This window comes from Ovis canadensis, chromosome 3, assembly GCF_042477335.2.
Source record: "Ovis canadensis isolate MfBH-ARS-UI-01 breed Bighorn chromosome 3, ARS-UI_OviCan_v2, whole genome shotgun sequence".
NCBI classification, from domain to species: domain Eukaryota; kingdom Metazoa; phylum Chordata; class Mammalia; order Artiodactyla; family Bovidae; genus Ovis; species Ovis canadensis.
Window position 1 is genome coordinate 147,880,663 of NC_091247.1, and position 22,359 is coordinate 147,903,021.

Genomic DNA, 22,359 nt, shown 5'->3' on the forward strand with positions numbered 1-22,359 from the left:
ACTTGGATTACTGTGATATTGAATGGTTTGCCTTGGAAACGAACAGAGATCATTCTGTCGTTTTTGAGATTGGATCCAAGTACTGCATTTCAGGTTCTTTTGTTTACTATGATGGCTAGTCCATTTCTTCTAAGGGATTCCTGCCTGCAGTAGTAGATATAATGGCCATCTGAGTTAAATTCACCCATTCCAGTCCATTTTAGTTTGCTGATTCCAAGAATGTCGATGTTCACTCTTGCCATCTCTTGTTTGACCACTCCTATTTGCCTTGATTCATGGATCTGATATTCCAGGTTCCTATGCAATATTGCTCTTTATAGCATTGGACCTTGCTTCTATCACCAGTCACATCCACAGCTGGGTATTGTTTTTGCTTTGGCTCCATCACCTCTAGTAGCTTTGTTCTAAACTGCTTAGCACACATCAGAACAAAAGACTAGACTTAATTTTTGTGATTCAATTTCCAACCACTGTTGGAACTTAGCAATCACTGTTTGAATAGCAAACATTTGTTGGAACCCTTATAGTTATCAAGCTTTATGTAAGGTTCTAAGCATACAGTCGTGAGAGGTCACTGCCTTTCCCATCAAAAAGCTGTCTGTGGTACCATGGACAGAATCACTAAATCAACTAAAAGGCAAGGCATGATATATTGGAACTGAATTATCAAAATAATTACCAAATATGGTAGGTTTTGAAAAAATTAAGGTTTAAGATCAGAAGTAAAGAATTAGAGCATGAACTTACAGTTGCCAGAAGGAAGGATTTGGGGAAGGGGTAGCCAGGGAGTTTGGGATGGACAGGTATACACTGCTATATTTAAAAAGAATAACCAACAATGACCTACAGTATAGTACAGGAATTCTGCTCAGTGTTATATAGAAGCTTGGATGGGAGAGAGTTTGGGAGATAATTGATACTTGTACATGTACGGCTGAGTCCTTTTGCTGTCCACCTGAAATTATCACAACGTTGTTAATTAATTATACTCCAGTACAAAATTTAAAAGTTTTTTTAAAATGAAGGTTGAGATTCTTCTCATGGAACAGAGCGTTGGATATAGCAAACAGCCACTGGTGACATTTAAATTGCAGCAAGGCTGGACTGTAATATCTGAGATAGAGCTGTTTTCTAAATCAGATTACATCAATTTTGAAAGTGTTTTTTTCCTCGAATAGCCAAAGCAATCTTGAGAAAGAAGAATGGAACTGGAGGAATCAACTTGCCCGACTTCAGGCACTACTACAAAGCCACAGTCATCAAGACAGTATGGTACGGCACAAAGACAGAAATATAGATCAATGGAACAAAATAGAAAGCCCAGAGATAAATCCACACACCTATGGACACCTTATCTTTGACAAAGGAGGCAAGAATATACAATGGAGTAAAGACAATCTCTTTAACAAGTGGTGCTGGGAAAACTGGTCAACCACTTGTGAAAGAATGAAACTAGATCACTTTCTAACATCACACAAGAAAATAAACTCAAAATGGATTAAAGATCTAAATGTAAGACCAGAAACTATCAAACTCCTAGAGGAGAACATAGGCAAAACACTCTCAGACATAAATCACAGCAGGATCCTCTATGATCCACCTCCCAGAATGCTGGAAATAAAAGCAAAAATAAACAAATGGGATCTAATTAAAATTAAAAGCTTCTGCACAACAAAGGAAAATATAAGCAAGGTGAAAAGACAGCCTTCTGAATGGGAGAAAATAATAGCAAATGAAACAACTGACAAACAACTAATCTCAAAAATATACAAGCAACTTATGCAGCTCAATTCCATAAAAATAAACGACCCAATCAAAAAATGGGCCAAAGAACTAAATAGACATTTCTCCAAAGAAGACAAATGGATGGCTAACAAACACATGAGAAGATGCTCAACATCACTTATTATTAGAGAAATACAAATCAAAACCACAATGAGGTACCACTTCACACCAGTCAGAATGGCTGCAATCCAAAAATTTGCAAGCAATAAATGCTGGAGAGGGTGTGGAGAAAAGGGAACCCTCCTACACTGTTGGTAGGAATGCAAACTAGTACAGCCACTATGGAAAACAGTGTGGAGATTCCTTAAAAAATTGCAGATAGAACTGCCATATGACCCAGCAATCCCACTGCTGGGTATACACACCAAGGAAACCAGAATAGAAAGAGACACATGTACCCCAATGTTCATCACAGCTCTGTTTATAATAGCCAGGACATGGAAGCAACCTAGATGTCATCAGCAGATGAATGGATAGGAAAGCTGTGGTACATATACACAATGGAGTATTACTCAGCCGTTAAAAAGAATACATTTGAATCAGTTCTGTTGAGATGGATGAAACTGGAGCCTATTATACAGAGTGAAGTAAGCCAGAAAGAAAAACACCAATACAGTATACTAACACATATATATGGAATTTAGAAAGATGGCAATGACGACCCTGTATGCAAGACAGCAAAAAAGACACAGATGTGTATAGCGGACTTTTGGACTCAGAGGGAGAGGGAGAGGGTGGGATGATTTGGGAGAATGGCATTGAAACATGTATACTATCATGTAAGAATCGAATCGCCAGTCTATGTCCGATGCAGGATGCAGCATGCTTGGGGCTGGTGCATGGGGATGACCCAGAGGGATGTTGTGGGGAGGGAGGTGGGAGGGGGGTTGATGTTTGAGATCGCATGTACACCCGTAGTGGATTCATGTCAATGTATGGCAAAACCAATACAGTATTGTAAAGTAAAATAAAGTAAAACTAAAAAATTTTTTTAAAAAATTAACAACCTATCAAGACTAAAAAAAAAGAAAGAAAGTGGGTTTTTGGTTGTCAAAAAACAAAGTTGATTTAAAGGTTTATATGACTTTGGCCATCTTTCTATTGTTTTATTTTAAATTACATACAAAAATTTCTTTTCTTTGGACAAGGGATAATTAACATATAGTCATAACTTTGACAGTGTTATATCAATATTTTTAAACGCAATGTTAATAATCCAGGGTCACTGACTTTAGATAATTTGCAGTTAAGTATTTTATTATCTCTTTGATTTCAAATGAGTCACCTATCAATAAAACACTGGACTATAGGTATGCAAATATTTGAAAGTTAAATTTTAATAACAAATAGGTTCTGCTGACCTTATTCTTTCTAAATCTCTAGAGATCAGGAATGAAAAATGCAGTCAATTTGCACATTTTTATTAAATATTCTCTGTACTGTTTAGTGTTTTTCTTATTTTCAACAATAGACATATTTTCATTAAATATGTTTTTTCATATATTACATATATTTTCATTTCATTAAAAAGTTTATTTAAAAATAATTCTTACAAACTTTCCTCACTTGGGAGCTAAATATTTCCTCTCAGTTTCTCTAACCATGAAACCATTTCACTTGTATTTAGAAAGACAAAGATGAAGAGTTTTGTTAAAAATCATTGTGAGAATGCACACAACTGTTTAAATGTTTTTGAAACTTTTAAACTTTCTGTCAATACTTACATGGCATCAGTGAATAATCCTGGGAAATTTTGAATCCTGTTTCTTCATTTTCCTTATGAGATTCAGAAAAGAGAACTGATGTACATAGGACCACGTGCTTCCTTAGTTTATGACAACGATGGGGATATAACCCAGAATTTTAAGACACTTTTATTATAACACAGCTGTCTCTTTAATTAGTTATGAAATAATGACAGGTATCTTTTGAAACAAAAGTTGTAAGTAAAAAATTCTTTATATCCCACAAGTGTAAATAGATCCATGATAAAAAGTGATATAAAATCTCAGTGTTCTAATTTAGGATATACTAAGAAAATTTTGTTTAACATCAGTGTTTGACTTGAGTGATAAACAAGGTAGCATCTAATCTTAAGTCAACATAATACCTGAATAACATATTACAGTTTTTTCAATCCATGAGCATTTAAAATTAATTTTTATTTAAGTATAGTTTCTTTACAAAGTTATGTTAGTTTCCACTGTGCAGCAAAGTGAATCAGCTATACATGCCCCTCTTTTTTGGATGCCCTCCCCATTTAGGTCACCAAAGAGCACTGAGTAGGGTTCCCTATGCTATACAGTAGGTTCTCACTTTTTCACCTGTTTTGTAAATGTCAATCCCAATCTCCCAGTTTATCCCACCCCCTCCCCCATCCTGGTATCCACTCATCCATTCTCTGCGTCTGTGTCTTTATTTCTGCTTTGCAAATAAGTTCATCTGTATTTATTTTCTAGATTCTACATATAAGCAATATAATATGATATTTGTTTTTCATTTTCTGAGTTACTTCACTCTATATGACAGTCACTAGATCCATTCACATTTCTGCAAATTCTTCTATTTTATTCCTTATTATGGTTTATATCAGCAAAAACAAGACTGGGAGCTGACTGTGGCTTACATCATGAACTCCTTATTGCAAAATTCAGGCTTAAATTGAAGAAAGTAGGGAAAAACACTAGACCATTCAGCTATGACCCAAATCAAATTCTTTATAATTATACAGTGAAAGTGACAAATAGATTCAAGGATTAGATCTGATAGACAGAGTGCCTGAAGAACTATGGAGAGAGGTTCCTGACATTGTACAGGAGGCAGTGATCAAGACCATCCCCAAGAAAAAGAAATGCAAAAAGGCAAAATGGTTACCTGAGGAGGCCTTACAAATAGCTGAGAAAAGAAGAGAAGCTAAAGGCAAAGGAGAAAAGGAAAGATATAAGCACCTGAATGCAGATTTCCAAAGAATAGCAAGGAGAGATAAGAAAGCCTTCCTCAGGGATCACTGTAAAGAAATAGAGGAAAACAGTAGAATAGGAAAGACTAGAGATCTCTTCAAGAACATCAGAGATACCAAGGGAACATTTCTGCAAAGATGGACTCAATAAAGGACAAAAATGGTATGGACATAACAGAAGCAGAAGATATTAAGAAGAGGTGGCAAGAATACACAGAAGAACTATACAAAAAAGGTCTTCCTGACCCAGATAACCACGATGGTGTGATCACTCACCTACAGCCAGGCATCCTAGAGTCTGAAGTCAAGTGGGCCTTAGGAAGCATAACTACAGACAAAGCTAGTGGAGGTGATGGAATTCCAGTTGAGCTATTTCAAATCCTAAAAGATGATGCTGTGAAAGTGCTGGACTCAATATGCCAGCAAATCTGGAAAATTCAGCAGTGGCCACAGGACTGGAACAGGTCCATTTTCATTCCAATATCAAAGAAAGGCAATGCCAAAGAATGCTACAAATACTGCACAATTACACTCATCTCACATGCAAGTAAGGTAATGCTTAAAATTCTCCAAGCCAGGCTTCAACAGTACATGAGCTGTGAACTTCCAGATGTTCAAGCTGAATTTAGAATAGGCAGACAAACCAGAGATCAAATTGCCAACATCCATTGGATCATTGAGAAAAATGTCTCCTTTTGCTTTATTGACTATGACAAAGCCTTTGACTGTGTGGATCACAACAAACAGTGGGAAATTCTTAAAGAGAGGGGAATGCCACCTGACCTGCCTCCTGAGAAATCTGTATGCAGGTCAAGAAGCAACAGTTAGAACTGGATGTGGAACAACAGACTGGTTCCAAATCGGGAAAGGAGTACATCAAGGCTGTGTATTGTCACCCTGCTTATTTAACTTATATGCAGAGTACATCATGCAAAATGCTGGACTAGATGAAGCACAAGTTAGAATCAAGATTGCTGGGAGAAATGTCAATAATCTCAGATACACAGATGACACCACCCTTATGGCAGAAAGTGAAGAAGAACTAAAGAGCCTCTTGATGAAAGTGAAAGAGAAATGTCAAAAAGTTGGCTTAAAACTCAACATTCAGAAAAGTAAGATCATGGCATCTGGTCCCATCACTTCATGGCAAATAGATGGGGAAACAGTGGAAACAGTGACAGACTTTATTTTGAGGGGCTCCAAAATCACTGCAGATGGTGACTGCAGCCATGAAATTAAAAGATGCTTCGTCCTTGGGAGAAAAGCAATGACCAAACTAGACAGTATATTAATAAGCAGAGACATTACTTTACCAACAAAGGTCCATCTAGTCAAAGCTACAGTTTTTCCAGTAGTCATGTATGGATGTGAGAGCTGGACTATAAAGAAAGCTGAGCACTGAAGAATTGATGCTTTTGAACTGTGGTGTTGGAGAAGACTCTTGAGAGTCCCTTGGACTGCAAGGAGATCCAACCAGTCCATCCTAAAGGAGATCAGTCCTGAATATTCATTGGAAGTACTCATGCTGAAGCTAAAACTCCAGTACTTTGACTGACTGATGCAAAGAACCAACTCATTGGAAAAGACCTTGATGCTGGGAAAGATTGAAGGCAGAATGAGAAGGGGACAACAGAGGATGAGATGGTTGGATGGCATCACCAGGAGCTGGTGATGGACAGGGAATCCTAGTGTGCTAGAGTCCATGGGGTTGCAAAGAGTGGGACACATCTGAGAGACTGAACTGAACTGAACTGTACCACATCTTTATCCATTCTTCCCTTGATGGGCATTTAAGTTGTTTCCAGGTTTGGCTATTTTAAATGGTGCTGTGATGAACACTAGGGGTACATATGTCTTTTTGAATTATGGTATTCTCAAGGTATATGCCTAATAGTGAGATTGCTGGATCATATGGTAGTTATATTTTCAGTGTTTTGAAGAACCTCCATAATGTTCTCCATAGTGGCTCTATCAATTTACATTCCCACTGATATGGTAAGAGGGTTCTGTCTTCTTTACACCCTCTCCAGAATTTATTGTTTGTAGATTTTTTGATGATGGCCATTCTGACTGGTCTGGGGTGATTGCAGTTTTGATTGACACTTCTCTAATAATTAAGGATGTTAAGCATCTTTTCGTGTGTTCATTAGCCATCTGTATGTCTTCTTTGGAGAAATGTCTGTTTAGGTCTTCCACTCATTTTTTGATTGGGTTGTTTGTTGTTTTGCTATTGAGCTTCATGAGCCATTTGTATATTTTGGAGATTAATCCCTTGTCAGTTGCTTCATTTGCAAATATTTTCTCTCATTGCGAGGGTTGTCTTTCATCTAGTTTATAATTACCTTTGCTGTGCAATAGCTCCTAAGTTTCTCTAGGTCTCATTTGCTTATTTCATTTTCAATTTCATCACTTTAGGAGGTGGGTCAAAATAGATCTTGCTGTGATGTATGTCAAAGAGTGTTCTGCCTATGTTTTCTTCTAAGTTTTATAGTATCTAGCCTTACATTTAAGTCTTCAATCCATTTTGAGTTTATTTTTGTGTATGGTATCAGGGAGTATTCTAATTTCATTCTTTCACATGTAGCTCTCTGGTTTTCCCAGCACCACGTATTGAAGAGGCTGCCTTTTCTCCATTGTATATCTTGCCTCCTTTGTCATACTTAACCTATGACATAAACCCAGACATAAGTGTGTGGGTTTATGTCTGGGCTTTCCACCCTGTTTATTTCTGTCCTTTGCACCAGCACCATACTGTGTTAATAATCGTAACTTTGTAGTATAGTGTGATGCCAGGGAGCATGATTCTTCCAGCTCCATTTTTCTTTCTCAAGATATCTTTAGCTCTTCAGGGTCTTTTGTGTTTCCAAACAAATATCAAAACTTTTTGTTCTAATTCTGTGAAAAATGCCCTTGGTAATTTGATAGGACTTGCATTGAGTTGTTTAAAGTAATATAGTCATTTCACAAAATTTATTCTTCTAATACAGGACATAAATATGTTTTAAACATTCCTGCTTGCAGAGCACTGTCTTACTTTACAGAGGAAATGGTTGGGGGAGTTGGAGAGGATTAAATGAAAGTAAAGGACATCATGTTTTTATTTAAATAAAACCTTCAATATAGCAGTGGGGTGGGGGGAGCCCCATGAACAAATAAACTAACTTTTTTGCTAATTTAAAAAAAAATTGTTATTTGCTAAGATATAGTGAGAGACAAATAACTCCCTAACTTCTCTCTTTTCCTTGCATCCCAGGTTCCATTCCAAGTATAAATAATATACCTCAGTCTTAAAAACAGTTCCAGAGTCTGATCTCCTCTTACTACCTCTCCCATTAGGCATCAGTTTAAAGATCTGGACTCCATTTTTGGATGTTTGACTATTTACCCTTCCCTCTCACCCTTCTTCCCCAGTGCTCTCCCTCCTTTGGCACCAGGGGAGAGACAAACCAGGTGCGGGAGCCTGCAGTTCAGTCCCCCTCTGACTAGCCTAAAGCAATGTCCTTTTCCTGCTCTAAGACATTTTTGGACCATCTTGGGACACCTACTCGGTTCTCTCCACAAACCTTGTTATATAAGTAATACACGTTTCCATGCCCCCTCTTAATGTGTGATGGTGGGGTGAAGGGGTGAGCTGATAATCATGGCTGACATCTGAAATCAGTTTTCAACAGAGGTACATCCAAAGGAGTGACCACAACACGTTATAACCCTTGTTTAAGCTACCACTGCCTCTTGCCCCAAGTATTGCAATAACCTATATTATTGGCCTCCCAACCTCAGCTCTTATCCAATTTTTGTCTATTTTTCATAGGGTAACCAAGGTAATGGGCTTCTCTGGTGGCTCAGACGGTAAAGAATCTGCCTTCAACAACAGGAGACCCCAGTTTAATCCCTGGATTGGGAAGATACCCTGGGGGAGGGTATGGCAACCCACTCCACTATTCTCAGTTCAGTTCAGTTCAGTTCAGTTCAGTTGCTCAGTCGTGTCTGACTCTTTGCGACCCCATGGACTGCAGAACATGGAGCTTCCCTGTGCATCACCAGCTCCCACAGCTTGCTCAAACTAATGCCCATCAAGTTGGTGATGCCATCCACCATCTCATCCTCTGTTGTCCCCTTCTCCTCCTGCCTTCAGTCTTGCCCAGCATCAGGGTCTTTCCCAATGAGTCAGCTCTTTGCATCAGGTGGCCAAAGTATTGGAGTTTCAGCTCCAGCATTAGTACTTTCAATGAATATTCAGGACTGATTTCCTTTAGGATGGACTGGTTGGATCTCCTTGCAGTCCAAGGGACTCTCAAGAGTTTTCTCCAACACCACAGTTCAAAAGCATCAATTCTTCAGTGCTCAGCTTTCTTTATAGTCCAGCTCTCACATCCATACATGACTACTGGAAAAACTGTAGCTTTGACTAGATGGACCTTTGTTGGTAAAGTAATGTCTCTGCTTTTTAATATGCTGTCTAGGTTGCTCATACCTTTTGTTCCAGGAGCAAGCATCTTTTAATTTCATGGCTGCAATCACCATCTGCAGTGATTTTGGACACCAAAAAAAAAAAAAAAGTCTCTCACTATTTCCATTGTTTCCCCATTTATTTGCCATGAAATGATGAGGCTGGATGCCATGATCTTAGTTTTTTGAATGTTGAGTTTTAAGCTAACTTTTTCACTCTCCTCTTTCACTTTCATCAAGAGGCTCTTTAGTTCTTCTTCACTTTCTGTCATAAGGGTGATGTCATCTGAATATCTGAGGTTATTGACATTTCTCCCAGCAATCTTGATTCCAACTTGTACTTCATCCAGCCAGGCATTTTGCATGATGTAATCTGAATATAAGTTAAATTAGCAGGGTGACAATATACAGCCTTGATATACTCCTTTCCCAATTTGGAATCAGTCCATTGTTCCATGTCCAGTTCTAACTGTTGCTTCTTGACATGAATACAGATTTCTTAGGAGGCAAGTAAGGTGGTCTGTTACTCCCATTTCTTGAAAAATTTTCCGCAGTTGTGATCAACACAGTCAAAGGCTTTGGCATAGTCAATAAAGCAAAAGGAGATGTTTTTCTGGAAGTCTCTTGCTTTTTTGTTGATCTAGTGGATGTTGGCAGTTTGATCTCTTGTTCCTCTGCCTTTTTAAAATCCAGCTTGAACATCTGAAAGTTCACAGTTCGCATATAGTTGAAGCCTGGCTTGGAGAATTTTGAGTGTTACTTTGCTAGTGTTTGAGATGAGTGCAAAGAATGTTCAAACCACCTCACAATTGCACTCTGGTTCCTCTGCCTTTTCTAAATCCAACTTCAACATCTGGAAGTTCCTGGTCTTATTCTGAGCATAATTTTTGCTATGCAAGAATTTCAATTGGCCTGCCACCTCTGCAAGGAATGTAAAGCTATAATCTTCAACTGAGAGCCATGAACTGTGTTTACATTCAGCAGATGGGAAAGGAGAATGGCTGGGATCAGTTGGTCCTATTTTACATCAGGCACTGTGGTAATTAAATAGAATGATTATTCTACCAGTTGTTTTCTGAATGCTCCTATACTTTCTTTAGATTTCTGCCCTGCAATTTTCACATGGAGGGGCCTGCAGGATGCTATTTGGGAAGCTGCAGGTTGTCTCCACTGTTTTCTTTTTGTCCTATTGAGTTGACTCCCCATGTCAGTCCTTTAAAGCTAGTGGGAGCCCTGTGTTTGCATCCCTTCCAAAGAGATGCAGTCTTACTGAAAGCTCATGGGAAAGGGTATGCATTGACTCTTCCTCCAAGCAGGATGGTTTCCACAGAAAACTGCATGAAGCAAGTGTCTCACAGGAACTTCAAGTTTTTACAGTTTAATCTTCCACATATTCCTTTTTGTTAAATCATAATTTAAGAAATAGGTTTCAAATCATTTTTAAATGCAAGACTCAAGTATGTGTGATGTGCTGACTAATAGCCCCCATGGAGATATGGTATTATTACACTTTAAACTTGTGCAATCCTGACACTGGATGTGAAAAAAAAACATGGCTTTCTATCACCTTGCATTTGAATTAGTGACTTTTAATTCAATTTCTCGTACTTTACATCTGACTTTATTTGTAACTCTCTTTGTGACACTTAGCATCCTATGTCTTTATACTTTTACACCTACCGTTTTTTATCATGCTATGTCTGGTATTGCAAGCTAGTCTTCCCCAGACTGTAAGCTGCTTGAAGACAAGGAAGATATTTTTGTGTCATCTTCTTAACAGTGGGCTATATCCTTCACCAATCGAAAATTTCTCTACATGGTGTAAGTCAGCACCCAGGGTTTCTTAGCCTCCATCCCAACTTTCTCTCTATTGAGAAATAGTCACTATAAACACAATAATAATCTTTAGTCAACCCCCAGATGTCAAAGTAACTCATATTAGGGACAGAGAGGACAATACCTCTGGCAGTAAGATTCCATACCTCATACTTAACCCTGGTTCCATCAGCTGTTCTTAGTTAGTGGGGTGAAGCCAAGTTCTCCATCAGGAGGGTCAGTGGCTGTTCTCACCATGTTATTAGATTCATACGTTCTCGTGAATTATTATTTTCTTTTTACGGACTGTCTCTCTTCATCTCTAATAATGCTCTGTTTATTTTTACAGTCTTAACATCATCGATGGTGACTTGTTTAAGTGTCTGTATTATAGACTGTTTTCCTACCTTTGTCTTCAATCTTATGTCTAAAGTATATATATAGTAAACAGCATACACTTGCTTTTTCCTTTTATAACCAGCGAGAAAACTTGACTTATTACCATATAATAAAAATGATTACTTTTCCCCATTTCCCTAGCTAGCTGTAATGTTACAAGTTTAGAACTTTTAATCTGTTTCACTCCCTTCACGTTTGTGTGTGTGTGTGTGTGTGTGTGTGTGTTACTCTTTTTATGTGAAAAAATATCACTTCATGATCTTCTGGCTTCTATCATTTCTCTGCCATATTAAAGCAGTCAAAATACATCCCTGGCTATCTAAATGCTGTTCTCTTGTCTTTGTTTTTAAATTGTTTTATTGAGATATACTTTTATGTAGTTTCCTAGTTATTCTGATAGGGGTTCTTGAATGAGTGGCTCAATATCTTTCATCAATTTTGGAAAATCCTTGTCTATCATCTGTTCAAATATTTCATCTTGTCCATTCCCTTAGTCCTTTCCTATTGAAATTCTGTAAAATAATTTTTTTCTTTAATCTGCATAGCACCTTTAACCCTAAATTCCATTTTGAGTGACATTAATATTGCTGCTCCTGCTTTCTTTTTGTTTGCAATTGACTGGTATTTCTTTATCCATCTGTGTCCCTTTTGAATAAAAGAATTGCATGATTCTTTTATTTTATGTGGGTTACTCATAGAGCTTCCCAAGTGGTACTAGTGGTAAAGAACCTGCCTGCCCTTTCAGGAGACTTAAGAGACATGGGTTCAATCCTTGGGTCAGGAAGATCCCTTGTAGGAGGGCATGGCAACCCACTCCAGTGTGCTTGCCTGGAAAATCCCATGGACAGGGGAGACATGGGACAGACAAAACCTCATGGCAGACTACAGTCCACGGGGTCTTAAAGAGTCAGACCCAACTGAAGCAACTAAGTGAGCGCGCAGACACACGCACGTTACTTATAAACAATGAAAAGTCAAAGTGTTAAGTGTCAAGTTGTGTTCAGCTCTTTGTGACTCCATGGACCGTAGCCTGCCAGGCTCCTCTGACCATGGGATTCTCCAGGCAAGAATACTGGAGTGGGTTTCCATTCTCTTCTCCTGGGGATCTTCCGGACTCAGGAATCAAACCCAAATCTCCTGCATTGCAGGCAGTTTCTTTAACATCTGAGCCACCAGGGAAGCCCGCACACACCACACACACACGTTACTTATAAACAGTAAGTAATATAATATATAAAATATATGTCTAACAATTCCTGTCTTCAAACCTTTCACTGGCATGTAGTGTAATAACTGATATACCTGATTTTATTTCTTCCTTTTAATTTATTGTTTCTTTTTCTCACAATTTACTTTTTCCTTTTAAAAAACTATTGCTGTTTTATTTAGTTTGCTATTCATTCCATCTTTTGCTCCCTGTTTATTTGGAAGTTCCATTGTTCTTTTTCAGTAAGGTAGGATCGGCACTGACCTTACCCTAGCGATCCATACACAGATCTTAACCTGTATTCATCGGCTGAAGTACTAATTCTTTGGCTCCATGCCATTAAGCAATTGCTTACCTAGATCACAGGAGAGGAAGCCCTTTGGGTTTTTTCTCCCAGGACCACAACAGAATTCAAGACTCCCTTCATTCCTACTTGCCAGTAACTTAGGGCAGCTGCTTGAATTCGGAACTAAACAGCTCAGAGTCGTTCAGAAGAGGAAGGAGGCTGTATTCAGGTAACCCTGTTTCTAGAATCTCAAGTGCCTCTCATATACTACCTCATTTGATGCTCCCACAGAACATCTTCACAGAATATTCGTTTCCATGATGACTGCATTAGGAGAGATAAGCCTTGCTTCACCACAGAGTGGCGCACATCTGTCTTTGCAGCTGAGCGATTGATTTCATACTACTTTTTCAGGATGCCCTCCTTGGGAACAATTTGGAGCCTATTCATTCCTCTCTGGAACTGTCTCTATTCCAATTAATACTCAGATTGGATTAGCTGGGAGTACTTTGTGTGTAATCTCTCTGTGTTACCTAGGTTCACATCCACAAATCAGTTCCAGAGACTTCCCATTCCAAGGACTGCCATGGTTGTGCAGGACAGATATAAAGTGATAACTATTGTAGTTACAAGCAATCATTACAATAATTTTGGTTACTGATTACTGATTGCTCACTTTACAACACTAGGCAACTTAAATACATTGCTAATCTTTGCAACTTTACAGGGCAGTGTAATTATCCTCTTACTACAGATGAGGAAATGAGGGCTTCAGAGAGTTTAAATGATTTGCTCAAATTCTTTTAGATGTTCAGTGGAAGAGCCTGGGTGCTGACCACCTTGGTTTGCCTGTCCTTCCTTCCACTGCATCTCAGGTGCTCAAGCTGGGCTCAGGCAAGCTGTTGGTTTATGCAGAGCCGCCTTAGGGGAGGGGAGGACTGAAGTAGTGTAGTTACGGCACCATCCGTGATCCCACCAATACAGCTCAGAGAGTTCTCAGAGTGAGGATGGGAAGTAGATGAGAACTGGAATGGAAGACTTTCTCAATTTCTCTGGACTTCGTTCTCTGCGTTAGCACTTCCTGTGTCTGTCTGCCATGCCATGTGCAATGCTAACGCTATTTTCCTGTTTGTCAGTGTCCCTCTTTTTCTTTCTTTGTTTCCCTGCTCCAATTCTAAGCCCTATTCTTAATTTCAGCTGCTAAAGTAGCATGTGATCGCTAGCAAAACTAAAGCTTCAGGAGACTTTCCAGATAACTGAGGAAACCTTTTCATCCAGCAGAAGTTGGGGCAGTAACTGAGGCCTTGAGAGGCAATGGGGCTGACTGGAGTGAGGTTCTGCTCATAGCTCTGCTCCCCCACACAACATACTACCTTGTTAAGACTAGATGGGGTAGCTCATAGGGCTTAAGGTATGTTCTCTCTCAGAGGTACTTAAGGAAAATCCCTGAAGATGGATGACCAGATAAATAGCAGGCTGACAATTGGCCATCCTATCACTCTTAAAAGGGTCTAATCTGTGCCTTGAGGAAATGAAACTCATATTCTGGTATGTCTCCATTATATAGGGTAGAATAGACACAGCAAAGATGAAGGCTGTAAAAATTAAATGTGGTATCTGCAGGTCTACTAACAGCTGTTACTGGCTATCAGTTGATGTAATTATATTTTCATCTTTAACTACTCATTTGTACTTTAAAATTTAAATGTCTTAGCAAGTAACTAGAATTTTTCCTGGAGGCTTTTCCTGGTGTGTGAGTATGTATTTTTAAGCAGATTCATGTTTATGCCCCAAAGTCATCAGTGCTGACGTGAAAATAAAATTACTGCTTTGGACTCAAGCCCTGAAAGAAATCACTATTGGTTTTCTTAAAAAATATCTTATATCCCTAGTCTATCTTTTTCCCCCTTTTTTCCTGCATTCATCAGAAGCATCTTCTGCAACCTGTCGAGTGTCTCCCCTCCAGGCATATGTAGATACTCCCAAGACAGGAGAAAAGGTGATTTTCCCTAGCTTCTGATTGGAGCAGAGCACCATGAACTATTCGTCAAAGAAGAGTATTTCTGTTAGACTTTTGGTTGCAAGCAACAGAAATCAACTTCAGCTAACTTAAACAAAGGAAAGTTACTGGAAGGATTGGGGAGCTCACAGAATCCTTGGAAAAAATGGAGAATCAGGCTTGAACAATACATGAGAATCAAGAAGACTTGGCATCAAGGAACACAAACTGATAGGTGAGTCCAGTTAAAGATTTTGTGCAGCCACCACCACTACTGGATCCTTTAGACTTACAACCTTCCTTCTGGAAATATGATATCAATTATCCCTGTGTTTTTGCCCAGTTGTCTCAAGATTCAAAGTCCAAGGTGAGAGCATTTGACTGTTCAAGTCACCTGTTTGTTGCTGGAGTGTGAGAAGAGGTAGTTTCTGACTCCTTGCTCTTCCCTAGTCAGGAGATCCTGCACTTAACGCACAGAGGGGCCATCCCCATGGTCAGAAGGGTATTCAAATGGTTGGTAACCAAAAAATCCACTTTGGATAGTCAACAATTTCCCAGTTCATTTAGATAATTATTCCAGCTTAATTTCACACTATCTTGATGAATCCATCAGATTTCTACACTCCTAGATTAACTGGATAAATGATAGCAGTCTGATGTGTCTATGTGTCTATGAACCCTGGCTAAGTGGGGATAGAGGCCCTTCCTATGGGACATACACATATGAGACATCAGAGCAATGATTAGAGTACTTCCTTCTCAAAATAGTTCTATGCCTAAGTGGCCTTAAAGTCTAGAAGAAAAATAAGTGTTTACACCCCCAACTTTGAATTTTATGCCTCCTATATAACAAAGCCCAAGAAATGTTTTTTGAGTATATACTCATAAGAGCTACTTTTTATTTGGCACTTAGCTTCATACCAGGCACTGTGAAAAGTAATTTGTATGCATTATCTAATTTAATTGCTACTATTATTATCCTTATTTTACAAATGAGGCATCAAGCGTAATGAGGTTAAGTAACTTCTTCAGTGTTGCACCCCTAATATGTGGCAGAGTCCTCAGAACCCTAGTCTGTCTAGAGTAAGCTGGGTAATGAGATACTTCCTCAATGTGTGCTCTGCTCTGAGCTCCCAAGAAATGACTACTGACATTTTATTTTGGCCGTGCCACGTGGTATGTGGTAACTTGCTTCCCTGATCAGTGACGGAACCTGTCCCCCTGCAGTGGAAGCTCGGAGTCTTAACCACTGGACCACCAGGGAAGCTCAACCATCTTTGGGCTCAGTTTTATTATTATCATCAATATAAATGTATCATAGGATAGAACAGAACAGAAACCAGAAGTTGTTTCTGCCTCTCTCTCTGAGTCTGTTTTCTTATACAGTCTATCTGTATCTTTCTTTTTTTTCTCCTGGTGGGGTGGGGAGGGTTTTGAGGGGAGCAAATACTATCATTTGTGCTGTGTATGTACTAAGTCACTTCAGTCGTGTCCTATTCTTTGCGACCCTATGAACTGTAGCCCACCAGGCTCCTCTTTCCGTGGGATTGCTGACGTGGCTTGTTATGCCCTCTTCCAGGGGATCTTCCTGACCCAGGGATCGAACCAGCATCTCCTGCATTGACCAGCAGGTTCTTTACCACTAATGCCATCGGGAAAGCCCCATACTATCATCTACAAGAGAACAAAAGGCTTTGGGACACAGTTGGGATTGCTGTTTCAAGGAACAGGAGGAAATGGAATTTTCCACTTGGATTTAGAGAGCTAGGATGTCCACATACATAAACCAATTCCTAGACAGAAACTTGACACAGAAAAGAATCCATGAAACCTGGAGAGCTTTAAAAAAAAGAGAGAAAGAGAGAGAGAGAAAGTTGACAATTGCTAATTGGTTAATTTAATGCTTCACTAAAATAACTCCAAATTTGAGCACTGCCAGATGAACAGTAGGAAAAGTAAGCAGGAAACACATCTAATGCACTTAATGAAGTGAAATGCATGTGACTATTAGTCAAACAAGAAGCTGGTCTTCATTTTCTTCTCCACCCTTTACAAGGTAAGGTTTTCCTGAAGTAATATATGAAAATGCATAGAGCAAAAGGGATACTCAATAAATATTCATTCACTTTCCTCCTCCAACCCAATTTACCCCTTCATCCCATGTTTGCAAGGAGAGGATCTGAGGCTACTCCATGTGTTATCAGCAGAGAGAATTTGTGCATGCCTCTGGTCACTCAACAGCAATTCCTGGAGAACTGCTATATATCAGAGACTATGCTCAACACCGAGGAAAAGCAATAAACCAAACAGACATGGTTCTTGTTCTTATGGAACTCATAGCCTTGCACAGCCATAGACTTTAAATCAATTCAGTTCCATTCAGTTGCTCAGTCGTGTCCGACTCTTTGGGACACCATGGATTGCAGCATTCCAGGCCTCCCTGTCCATCAGCAACTCCCGGAGTTTACTCAAACTCATGCCCATTGAGTCGGTGATGCCATCCAACCATCTCATCCTCTGTTGTCTCCTTCTCCTCCTTCAATCTTTCACATCGTCAGGGTCTTTTCAAATGAGTCAACTCTTTGCATCCCAGATGAACAGTAGAAAAAGTAAGCAGGAAACACTTTTAATGGACTTAATGAAGTGAAATGCATGTGACTGTTAGTTAAACGAGTAGCTGGTCTGCATTTTCATGTCCAAGTCCTGGACTTTAAATCAGTGATTGCTTAACAGCTGTCATGATGTGTGCTATGAAGACATAGAATCCAAGGAGTGGAAAGGAAGGGTGTCCAGATCTAGAAATAGTCTCCCTTCCGTCTTTCCTCCTTCTTCTTTAGCTATGGATCCCACATCTGATATAATTAGGCAAGAATAGAATAGAAGGCTTCCCAGGTGGCACTAGTGTTAAAGACATAAGAGATACAGGTTTGATCCTTGGGTTAGGAAGGTCCCCTGGAGAAGGGCATGGCATTCCACTCCAGTATTCTTGCCTGGAGAATCCCCATGGACACAGGAGCCTGGAGGGTTACAGTCCGTAGGGTTTCAAAGAGTTGGACACGACTGAGCAACTAAGCACCCACAGAGAAGAATATAGTGCTGTCATTGTGTATGTTAGCTGAGTTGTGTCCAACTCTTTGAGACCCTATAGCCCACCAGGCTCCTCTGGTCATGAGGTTTTCCAGGCAAGAATACTGAAGTGAATTGTCATTTCTCCCTTTAAGGGATCTTCCTGACCCAGAGATCAAATCCGCATGTCCTGGGTCTCCTGCATTGACAGGTAGGTTCTTTACTGTTGAGCCACTGGGGAAGCCCAGTGTGTAGTACTGTGTGTTTGTATGAATCAGGTTGTGCCTTGCCTTCAGCTCAGGCTCAGACCAAAGCCTTGAAAGGAGTTCCTCCCAGAGTCCTTAGGGAGTGTACACATGGTTGGCTACTTTGGGTTGCCTCAGTCCCCAGGGAAGCTCCTGGCAACACAGTCTGAGCCAGAATCTCAGGTATCCTTAAAATAGGCCAGCAAATGATGTCTGAGATGGCAGATGCTCTGGTTTTAATGGCAGTGAGGATGATGAGGTTGTGTTGTTACATTATATTTTCTGTGTTCTTAAATTTCCACGTGGCTTTATAGCTAAGGAATTGTTCTTGTCCTAGCACTGAGCTTTGAAGAATCTTTGTATCACAAGTATAGAGACATATAAGTGCTAATATGTGTGAGCACCCCAAAATTATTTCTTGACAATAATAGCTAAACTTTTATGAAACATTTACATGCTAAAAGATTTCAGATCTGATGTCTTGGAGGCATTATTATCTTACTTCATTGAGACCATGATGCTGTGGGAGTTTTGAAATTTAGTTCAGTTCCTAAAGTGAAAGTGTTAGTTGCTTAGTCATGTCTGGCTGTTTGTGACTCCCATGGACTATAGCCCACCAGGCTCCTCTGTCCATGGAATTCTCCAGACAAGAATATTGGAGTGGGTTGCCATTTTCTTCTCCAGGGGAAATTCTTTCCTGACACAGGGCAGATTCTTTACCACTTGAGCCACCGAGGAAGCCCCAATTCAGTCCATAGGAGCTTAAATATTTCACTTTGAACAGAAAACTTTAAATCAGGATCTCAAAATTGTATTACTATCAGGGCAATTCTTTTTACTATGTCACCTAAGGCAAGTTATTTAGCCCCTTGGGCAATGGTTCTTAAAGTGAAGGTGTTGTAGCCACGCATTCCAGGAAACAAACTCATTCAGAAGGGCAATGCAGATAGTGGAGTGCAGTTTATTACACCAGCGGGCCCAAAGCAGAGTCTCCTCTTAGCCAAGGACCCCGACCAGCATTTGTGAAAACCTTTTATATCCTACATGTACGTGTCTGAACCCACCACTCCAAATTCCTTGAGACTTACAGAAACCAAGGAAAATACAATCCCAATAACCCCATCATTCACGTGCTATGTGCTCATGTGCTCAAACAGTCAAACAATTAGCCAATAATCAATAAACCTGAGGTTACACTCTGATAGATACAGAAAAATTTATGGCCTGTCTGGAGGAAGGGGTGATAGCGTATGTTTTCTCTTAGGCAATGAGTAACCTAGATACTATCTTCAAGGTTGCCCAGTCTGGAGGGGGTCTTACCCTTCTGTTGTTGTTTTCATAGGCACTAAACACAGAGTTCAGAGCCCATTGGAAAGGTGGCCGAGCATGCTCAGCATGAACAGGCCTAAGATGGAGTCCAGGCCCTATGAATTCCTTCTTCATTCCCCCCTCTTGATGCTCTTAACTCATATTATGAGCATCATTCATAGGGATATATTGCACCCTGGCTCTCCGACTGCCAATTTGGGAGAATGACATCAATCTTCAGGTTACAAAGTTCATAATACATTGTAAAATTCAGGGTCCACAAAGCAGAACTATCAAGGCAACTATAACAGTGGTAAATATAGTTTTCCACCAATCGCCCTTCACCCAAGATAGGACCAAAGTCCAGAAAGGAATTTGACATTGCTTTTATCTGGTTTTTCATGTCATCTAAAGCAGCTGATACATTGCCAGATAAGTCAGGAATGTATACACAACATTCAACCTTAATTATAGCACAGGTCCCTCTTTGAGCAGCTGTGAGTATGTCCAAAGCCATTCTATTATGAATTACCACTTTTCTCATTTGGATTTGCTCTTCATTTAAGGCTTGGATCGCTTTTGTTCTATCCAGAAGGGCCTGTTTTGTGAAATTAGTCAAGGCTTCTACTTTAATCGTGATATCTGTTGTCCTTATAGAGGATACAAATAAGGCAGCAATATACTCCTATCAAGGAGTACGTCAAGGCTGTATATTGTCACCCTGCTTATTTAACTTCTATGCAGAGTACATCATGAGAAACGCTGGACTGGAAGAAACACAAGCTGGAATTAAGATTGCCAGGAGAAATATCAATAACCTCAGATATGCAGATGACACCACCCTTACAGCAGAAAGTGAAGAAGAACTAAAGGGTCTCTTGATGAAAGTGAAAGAGGAGAGTGAAAAAGTTGGCTTAAATCTCAACATTCAGAAAATGAAGATCATGGCATCCGGTCCCATCACTTCATGGGAAATAGATGGGGAAACTGTGGAAACAGTGTCACACTTTATTTTGGGGGGCTCCAAAATCACTGCAGATGGTGACTGCAGCCATGAAATTAAAAGACGCTTACTCCTTGGAAGGAAAGTTTTGACCAATCTAGATAGCATATTCAAAAGCAGAGACGTTACTTTGCTGACTAAGGTCGGTCTAGTCAAGGCTATGGTTTTTCCAGTAGTCATGTATGGATGTGAGAGTTGGACTGTGAGGAAAGCTGAGCACTGAATAATTGATGCTTTTGAACTGTGGTGTTGGAGAAGACTCTTGAGAGTCCCTTGGACTGCAAGGAGATCCAACCAGTCCATTCTGAAGGAGATCAGCCCTGGGATTTCTTTGGAAGGAATGATGCTAAAGCTGAAGCTCCAGTACTTTGGCCACCTCATGCAAAGAGTTGACTCATTGGAAAAGACTCTGATGCTGGGAGGGATTGGGAGCAGGAGGAGAAGGGGATGACAGAGGATGAGATGGCTAGATGGCATCACTGACTTGATGGACATGAGTATGAGTGAACTTCGGGAGTTGGTGATGGACAGGGAGGCCTGGTGTGCTGCGATTCATGGGGTCGCAAAGAGTCGGACATGACTGAGTGACTGAACTGATCTGATACTCATATCATTGAAACACGGATCTTGTCCACCTAGCATGTAAATAAAGTAGATTTACTGGGGCTACTGGGGTAGATTTACAACAACTAGGTTAGGCTTTTTTTTACACTGGCATTTATATCAAATGTAACCCCATGACCCGAGTCTATTGACTATAGGTCTTACACCAAGAGAGCAAGGAGAGGTTATGATTGACAAGAGAGGAAAGTCTATTCTTGTCATCCCAGAAAGAGCAGAGTGGTTTAAAATCTCCTTGTCAGAGCGGTGACACCCACCAAGGAAGTCCATCCATGACTGAGAGAGGCATAGCCCTACATACCCAGCAGTTGGAAGTGTTGTGGAAGTCTGCGTAGGAATGTGCCCATGAGATGAAAACATTGTCCTGAGTTGAAACAGAAGTTAAATTCAAAATCATGTTGATGAGGCCAAGCAGCAGGAGTTGATTGTGCGGCTTCATCCTGAAGGGGCTCGTCCAGGATCTTCTTTTCCTTCTTCTTAAGGATGGTCTTAGTCCCTCGAGGGTCAGCAGGGTCCCTCGGTGCTGTCCACTCAGCATTTTTTGGGTCTGCATGGTATGTTCTCTTCACCCTCGTATGATGGATCCAAGGGACAATACCTGCAACTTTAACTGCAGTAGGGGTAGTTAGAATAACATAAGGGCCCTTTCACCAAAGGGCTAGCGAATCATGCTTCCAATCTTTGACCATACCTGGTCACCAAGAGTAAACTCATAAATCTGTTCCCCAAGGGGGAATGGCACCCTTTTCTTGTACAAACTTAGTTACCCGATTTATTACCTTACCCAGTTCCATCTGCTGTGAAGCCCTATTCCCCCTTACCTGAGGCAAATTTGCTGACACCTGTTTTATTATGGGAGGGGGGCCTCCCATTCACAATTTCACATGGAGAATAGCCCTGGGACTGTGGGGTCATCCTGAGTCTGAGCAGAGCCGTCGGAAGCAAGTCCACCCAGGAGCAGTCAGTCTCTATGATCCACTTGGAGAGTCTCCTTAATGTCCAGTTGGTTCATTCCACCATCTCAGAACTCTGGGCCTATATGCAGTGTGCAGTTTCCGTTTGATGTTTAGAGTTTTGCTTACTTGTTGTACTAAATCAGCTACAAAAGCCGGGTCATTGTCTGAACCAATGCTGGTAGAAGTCCAAATCTGGGAACTATTTCCCTAAGCAGGCACTGGGCTGCTTTTGATGCTGTTTCAGTCCAGGTAGGAAAAGCT

At 40.2% G+C, this 22,359-nt stretch overlaps 1 pseudogene; it reads right to left on the minus strand.

The window, feature by feature from the left end:
- Window positions 1–19,564: 19,564 nt before the first annotated feature.
- Window positions 19,565–21,695, minus strand: LOC138436348 (endogenous retrovirus group PABLB member 1 Env polyprotein-like; annotated as a pseudogene).
- Between the last annotated feature and the right edge of the window lie 664 nt (window positions 21,696–22,359).